The following is a 7,589-nucleotide window of genomic DNA, read 5'->3' as shown; positions in this document are numbered from 1 at the left end:
ACTGAAATTAAAACAAAACACAAAATGTGACAAATCTAGTAGGTAAAAAAGAAGAAATTAAAATTCAACAGAAGAATAATATTGTCCATTGTTTTGGATCCTTTTGTTTAGGGGTGGGCATAAAAACCGCTAAACCGCAAAACCGAATCGAACCGTATGAAAAAAAACCGAAAAGAACCGTGTTGACCGGAAAATTCAACTTTGAGTAAAAAACTGAACCAAACCGTTCAAACCTGTTCCGGTTCTGGTTTCGAATGTACAAGAACCGGTCGGAACCGAACTGAACCGTTTTATTAATAATAAATAAATTATTATATATATGCACACATGTCATGGTATAATAGGTTGAAAAAATAGTTTCACCAAGTTGCAAAGCATATGATCCCATCCCAATTAGGTTTCACTCTCACTCACTCACCTCACCTTCACCTCACTCACACGGCCTCACCCTCACACCCCATTCTCCCATTTCACAGCCGACCCTCACTGAGTCACTCTTCACAACCTCTCATCCAAAATATCAGCGATCCTCAGGAAGCCACAACCTCCACTTTCTACGACGGCCCTCATCATCCCTCTTCCGGGACAGCTCACAACTCTTTGTCTTTTCGTCCTTTGTCCTCCCTCGTTGGTATTTTCTCTATCTTTTCTCATATTTGAGATTAGGAATATGGTTGAGTTCCACTGGTTTTCCATTCTCAATGTAAGATGATGCACCTCTGAATGCTTCTCATTAGTCATAGCAATGAATATATCCCAGAAAACCGACCATCATTCTGTAAAACCCATTTCTCAACCATTAATAATAGCCAAAAGCAAAATCAAAATGCAAGTTCAGGCTGTTCAGCAAAGTAAAAAAAAAAACTCATTTAAAAAGTAATAAGAAAGATAATTTCCATTACTCAAATATTTTTGTACCCCTTAGGTCAACATTTATGTGCTTCCCAATGGGATCTGAGGATACTTTTCCTTCTGCTTAGAAAGCTTGTGCAGAGGCTTTTAAATCCCGCTTCACTAGATAATCATGGATATACACATCCAGCCTGTTAATCACAAACAGATATTATCAGTCACATGAGTAGAAGGAGAAAAACCGAAACTTCAAGATAAAAACTGTGAATTGGATTTGTTGGTATTTTGTTTAATGATTTGTAACTTGTTATGCGATTGTTTGACCGGATATCTGAGATATTTTTTATGTGGGTTACTAGATGCAGTTAGATCATTTGGAGGCTCCCATGTACCTAGTCATGTGACTTCTCAACTAATCTTTCTTCATTTGCTATGTGAGTGTTATTCTTTTGTTCTATTGTTAAAATCTGCTCTAAGTTTTGTATTCGGGTTTTATACGGCTTTGCTTATGTGGATTTCTAATTGATGTTGCTTGTGGATCAGTTTGTGGATCAATTTCAATATGTATGTGAATGACAAACTTTGTCTTGAATTTGGGTTTTGTTTGTTTGGGGATGACGATCCAATCTGAGCTATAAGATATATAATTTTGAGTTCAATGAATAAGATATATAATTAACTGATACATGAAAGAGATCATATGGGATAGTTAAATTGTTTGAGATCATGTTTTATATAGCTAGTGTAATGAATACAAATTACATGGTGCTCAAAACTTTGTCTACCAATTGCTCTTAGAACATATTTGTAAGTAATTATATGTTGTCTGAAATATGTTGATTTGATTATATGTTGTTTGATAATGTACACGAGTTGTTGTTTGAAAAAGAATCTGCCATTGCCAATGATATTTGGATTTTTGTTTTTGCTGCTTGTTGTTGCCAATATCAGGAGTTGTTGCTTGTTGCTGCCAATATCAAGAGCTACTTGCTTCTTGTTTGATTTTTGTTTTTGCTGCTTGTTGACTTGGTGCCACTGACCAAAGACATTTGCATTAAAAAGGATATGTGTTGTATGCAACTTTATATAAACAGTTTTAGAAGATGTTACATGTATTTGAATGCATGATGATTTAGTGTTCAAATAATTTAATATTCAAAACCGTAAACCGGCAAGAACCGAATCAGAACCGGTGTAGACCGAACCGTACGATTCTAGTGATAAATTTAATCAAAACCGTACCGCACCGAACCGTTAATATTTTAAGATTCCGGTTCTGGTTTAGGGGTGGAACTGCACCGAACTGCACCGTGCCCACCCCTACTTTTGTTTGTTTTCCAATCAAACATGAATAGTAACTCAACAAGCTTTAAGCATCCTAACATTAATTACGACCACATTTCACTTGGCTAGAATTGCATGATGTAAAACAATATGAGAGAAACAAAAACAAACAAATGAATATATTCTCACCGGGGTGTGAGCCTTTCTCTCTTCTTGAGAGCTTTCTCACCGGGTTGTGAGTGTACATCCTTCTCCGTCGTCGACGTCACAGCTGCCGATCCTAGCTCTGGCTAGGGTTGGTGGTAGACTCTTGCTTATCTTCTTCCTTTTTTCCTTTTCTTTCCGTCTCTTTCTGTTTGCGTTTTCCGCTACCCTTTTGCTGGTTCAACCCTCTTTACCATATTTTGATTTTACTACCCAGTGGGCCTCTCTTCGATTTACCCTTCCCTCCACCTCCATGATTCCCCACCCTCTGTTCCCAATCCTTTCCATTTGCCTCTATCCTTCATTGATCCTTCCATCTGTGTCTGCATCAACTCCTCAACACTACAATTTTTCGCAATTTCCTGGGAAGGTACGTAGAGCTTCGAGTTTCCTCATCGCTTGGGTGTTCCCACTACCTTCTTCCCGTTGTGTGCCTTGTTGGCACTGTTGCTCGTGGGTTGGTTCCTACGAGCTTCTGTCGGTTTCTGTTGCAGATCTGCGTGGTGCTCTTTGAAAGATGTCAGCATCTTCTATTTCTCCACTTCGGGGTCTCTATTTGGCATTGTTTCTGGCGATGGGTTTAAGCTTTGCGGTTGGGGTCCTTCCAATGGCATCAACGACGACTGCATGCTTTTACGGTTTTTTTTGTTGCTTGTTTGTTTTTTGCTCTTAGCTTTCTGTTGGGCTTTTTTTACTGTACTGTGGAGGTCTATATCTCTTTTATGTGCATATTGTATTTGGACTCTTTCTTGTAAATTTGTTTGTTGGTAATAATAAAAGAAGCCCAATGACCGAACAAAAACAAACAAATGATTTCAACCCTCTAGTTTTGTCTTATGCACTTATTCTCTTATTTTTATAAGAAAACTAATGAAAATGACTTGAAAATAAGAATAAAATAAAGGGTAAAGTGAATAGTACCATGATTGACTTTTTAATGTAAAAATATGGTTTTTCGTTAAAGTAAACAGTACCAGGAACTTTTGGTAACATCCCACATTACCCAAGGGAGTGGATCCTCTATGCCTTATATGTATATTCTCATCTCTACCTAGCACGAGACCTTTTGGGAGCTCACTGGCTTCAGGTTCCATTGGAACTCTGAAGTTAAGCGAGTTCGCGCTATAGCAATCTCATGATGGGTGACCCACTGGGAAGTTCTCGTATGAGTTTTCAGAAACAAAACCGTGAAAGCATGGTCGGGGCCCAAAGTGGACAATATTGTGATATGGTAGAGTCGAGCCCGAGATATGGTGAGGGCTCGGGCCGGGATGTGATAATTTGGTATCAAAGCTAATCTCTGGCCGAGAGTGTGCCTCGTCGGGCCCCTAAAGGGAGATAGATTGTAACATCCCACATCGCTCAGGAGAGTGGATCCTCTATGCCTTATATGTATATTCTCATCTCTACCTAGCACGAGGCATTTTGGGAGCTCATTGGCTTCGGGTTTCATCAAAACTTCGAAGTTAAGCAAGTTCGCGCGAGAGAAATCCAATGATGGGTGACCTACTGGAAAGTTCTCATGTGAGTTCCCAAAAACAAAATCGTGAAGGCATAGTCAGGGCCCAAAGCGAACAATATCATGCTATGGTGAAATCGAGCCTGGGATATGGTAGGGGCCTGAGCCGGGATGTGACACTTTTCGTTAAAGTTCCCTATTTTTATTTGTTAATTGTAATTTTATTATTACAATCCAATAATTAGAAGGATTCTAAATGACAAAACAAGTGTGCAAATTATTTCTTAAAAAGTAATATGGGAGAGTATGTATTGTTTAGTGACTCTCCATGCGTCCCGGCTTCGAAACTTTCTTCTCCTAAATTATATATAATGGTTTGGTGACTACTTCATATCACTGTGTTGGTTTATTGCTAGTTTAATTTGCATCAAAAGGACTCAACCATTATATATAAAGAATAAACTGTCGACCCCCCTGAACTTTCACCTAACTTTCGATCTATCCCTAAACTTTTAAATTGGAAAATCAAGGACTTAAACTAATGTTTTGGCCACTTTTCCCATGCTATTAGTTTTTCATTCATTTCATCCAAATTTCTGTTCAATGAAAACATGTGCACAACGTGGTAGTTCGGTCGCTTAGTTCATTCAAATAAATGAAAACCCTAGATTATAAAATGTTAACCTATGGAAATATGTTATTATATAGTTTTTGTGTCTAAAGATCTAATGAAGTGACGTTTTTGTTCTCAAATGAGAGTCATGTGATAATATATAACGTTAATTTAATGGAATCAATGAAAAACTAGTGGTAGGGGAAAATCGCCTAAAAAAATTAGTTTAAGTCCTTGATATTTCAATGTCAAAGTTTATGGAATAAATCGAAAGTTAAATGAAAATTCAAGAGGAAAATCTATTGTTTACTCTATATATAAATATGTAGGGGCGTGATATCCACACACCCTTTTTTACTTCTCACACACTCTTCTAAGTTTCGGTCGTTGGATCGGGTGAATTGAAGAAGATCAAAGGGTAGAAATTAATAAGGGGTGTTTGAAAAGTAAAAATGGATGTGTGGATAACACACCCCAAATATGTAATATCCCAAGAATTAATTATCGAATAAGAGAAATATTTGGAAAAAAATGTTGTGCTTATTTATTCAAAAGGTTTTCATATGAAGGTAGTGAACATCATTGCGAGTTCGTATAATCTTTCAGATGATTTTTCGGAGCTTAGGTTTTAATTGAATTTACAAGCTGGACCAATGGCGAATCACCACGTGACAGAAAAAGGTGTGGCTGGCAAGCCACGTGACAGCTCCTGAAGGTGACAGCAAAAGGATATGATCCGGGTTCTTAAATAAGTGCCAAGTCTACCACTTGGCAGGTTTTAGTTGGACCTTAAGAAGAAGATAGAATTACGTTGAAACGTGGCATGGACATTGGACCACAAATGAAGAAAACGGTGCAGGTGCACCTGTATATTGGATCGAAAGCCGCAAAGAGGAAGCAATGAGCTTCATCTCTTTGTCTCAACCAAACACCATCTTTCTCTTAACTTTTGATTTGGAAGTCCGAATTTGATTCCGCTTTGGTGGGGAAGAGTACTACAAATCTCAGGTAATAATTTATGGATTTACTGCAGATTTTGAAAGCTGCCATTTTTGGGATTTATTCCTACACAAGCTTTAATCTTTAAATTTAAATGTTGTTTATGGTGGATTAAGCTTATTGGAAGCTTAATTGAACGAATTGAGGTTAATTTCTATATGGGCTAGCTGCTGCAAACCCTAGAATTATTTCATGGTTTTTAAACCTTGATATTTTGTGGCTGTTACGAAATTAAGGGAACTTGGTGAACTTGAATGGTGATTTGGTACTTAGAGATCATGATAAATGGGTTTGGACAGGTTTTGGATTGAAAGACAGGAGGAACCAATCTGGAAAATAGCCATGAATATCACTATTCACGCTGCAGGGATCAAACTGAAATATAAGTTTCAGATTTTGGGCCATTTTACAGTTCTCTGAAAGTTAGGGGTAGTTTTGTTATTACCCGAAGGCTTGGGACAAAACTGTGATTTTATAATTGTTTTGGGGGCAGATGCTTGCTGCTTTTCCAACAAGGCAGCATGTATATAATTGAGAAATTTTTTAGGCCCCAAATAAGAAAGAAAAATGTTTTAAGGGTCCAACTGAGATAAGGTGATGTTAAGCCTAATATTGGAATTCTAAAATAAAGGAGTTTCTATTGGTTGTTAGATATAGGGATTATATAGTGATATAGTTTATTTGTTGGATCAGGGACTCTAGTTACCATGATGGTTGTGTTTAATCGAGGTGTTGGTAAGGGACATTGTTTGCTTGCTTTGGACTTCAGGTAGAGGAAATACGGCAGACTTACAGAGATTGGCTTTATTAAATTTCGTGAAGTGTGATATTATCATTATCAATCTTATTGGTTGGTTAATGTGATCTGATGCTCATTGAATAAATGTTTATCTTAGGTGTATACTTGTTATTGGTTATGAAAGTATTGGTAAAATGCTATTCACTGAGAATATGGTCTGGTACATGGGAATGATGAAATGAGATTATTTGTGCATCACTCATGTGTGAGAATAGTTAGAAGTTCGGTGTTGAGGAAGGAATTATGGAAATGAGGGTAGTTGGAAATATCTTTTGTGTAGTTGAGTCAAACTCTTAGTAGGTACCAAGTTTCAGGCGAGCCCACAGTGCACAGTTTCTTTTGGGTAATTCGGGATTGGCGACGAAGGGTTTTGGCAAGATGACTAACAAAAGGGAAAATTAGGATGATTGAGTTACAGGAGGTTAATTTGTATATTAAAACATTTGAACCACCATTGCAGAGGTAAAATGAACGGTATGGGACGTGCAGGTCCGCGTGTTTTATTATATGAATTAACAGATAGAGATGAAGAGTATTGCATTGCACTCATGCATTGTTATTGATAATGATTTGGTACTTGATTACATGATTTTAATAACACGTAATTTAATATTGTTAATTTACTGTGATAAGGTTATGTCCCTACTGAGTTGTTGAAGCTCACCCATCTCTTGTTATGCAGGTTTACAAACTAAACAGTCTAAGAGGATAGATGGGATGAGAACGAATTAGATGTGAGGCTAGTATTGTATTTATTTATTTTTAGCCTTGTAAAGAATTATGGATTTCTTTTTATAAGAGGAATTTTATTTTTCATTCCGTTATTTCAGTTTTATTTTATTTATTTAGTTTTTAGCTCACGTTTGGGATTCAGAGTTATTTTTCCACCAACCTCGGGTTCAGGGCATCACAAAATATTTCTCATGTTGTATAAGCCCATGACAATCACATGCCGAATCAATGCTGCTCTGAATTCCAAAGAATTTGGATCGTACATGAGTCATGATGCAAACAGCAACAGCAACAGCAACATCATGGGTCTCTACATAATTATCGGTTTTCTTTTTGGAACCAGCTAGTGCAATGGGAATGTTCAACAAACCATGCATTGCATGTAACTAAAAGTTCGTTCGACTGTTTTATTTTGTACAACTCATTTCCCACATCTAGTTCAAATAAAACACAATACATTGACAAAAGATTTTGTAGATCAAAGCGTTAAAAAAAAACTCCTCGTGCATAATCGAGATTCTAGTTTCGGTTTTCTTCCACCCGCTATCGCTTAAATATAAAAAGCACATAGACAACACATTAACAAATAGATATTGTTCGAGGCAAGGATTTCCCCTCGCACAGCTCCTCAGGGGCGTTGGCACTTG

The 7,589-nt window shown here is 37.2% G+C and overlaps 1 long non-coding RNA gene across 1 annotated transcript; it reads left to right on the top strand.

Annotated features, from left to right (window-relative positions):
• Positions 1 to 5,171: 5,171 nt before the first annotated feature.
• On the top strand, positions 5,172 to 7,026 carry LOC103400511 (uncharacterized). The gene is made up of 2 exons (XR_523773.4): positions 5,172 to 5,420; positions 6,893 to 7,026. It is a non-coding gene; the product is annotated as an uncharacterized lncRNA (long non-coding RNA).
• The last annotated feature ends 563 nt before the right edge of the window (positions 7,027 to 7,589 follow it).

Source organism: Malus domestica, chromosome 15, assembly GCF_042453785.1.
Source record: "Malus domestica chromosome 15, GDT2T_hap1".
Lineage (NCBI taxonomy): Eukaryota > Viridiplantae > Streptophyta > Magnoliopsida > Rosales > Rosaceae > Malus > Malus domestica.
The sequence above is the reverse complement of the archived record's forward strand: the minus strand, read 5'-3'. Positions and strand labels throughout refer to the sequence as shown.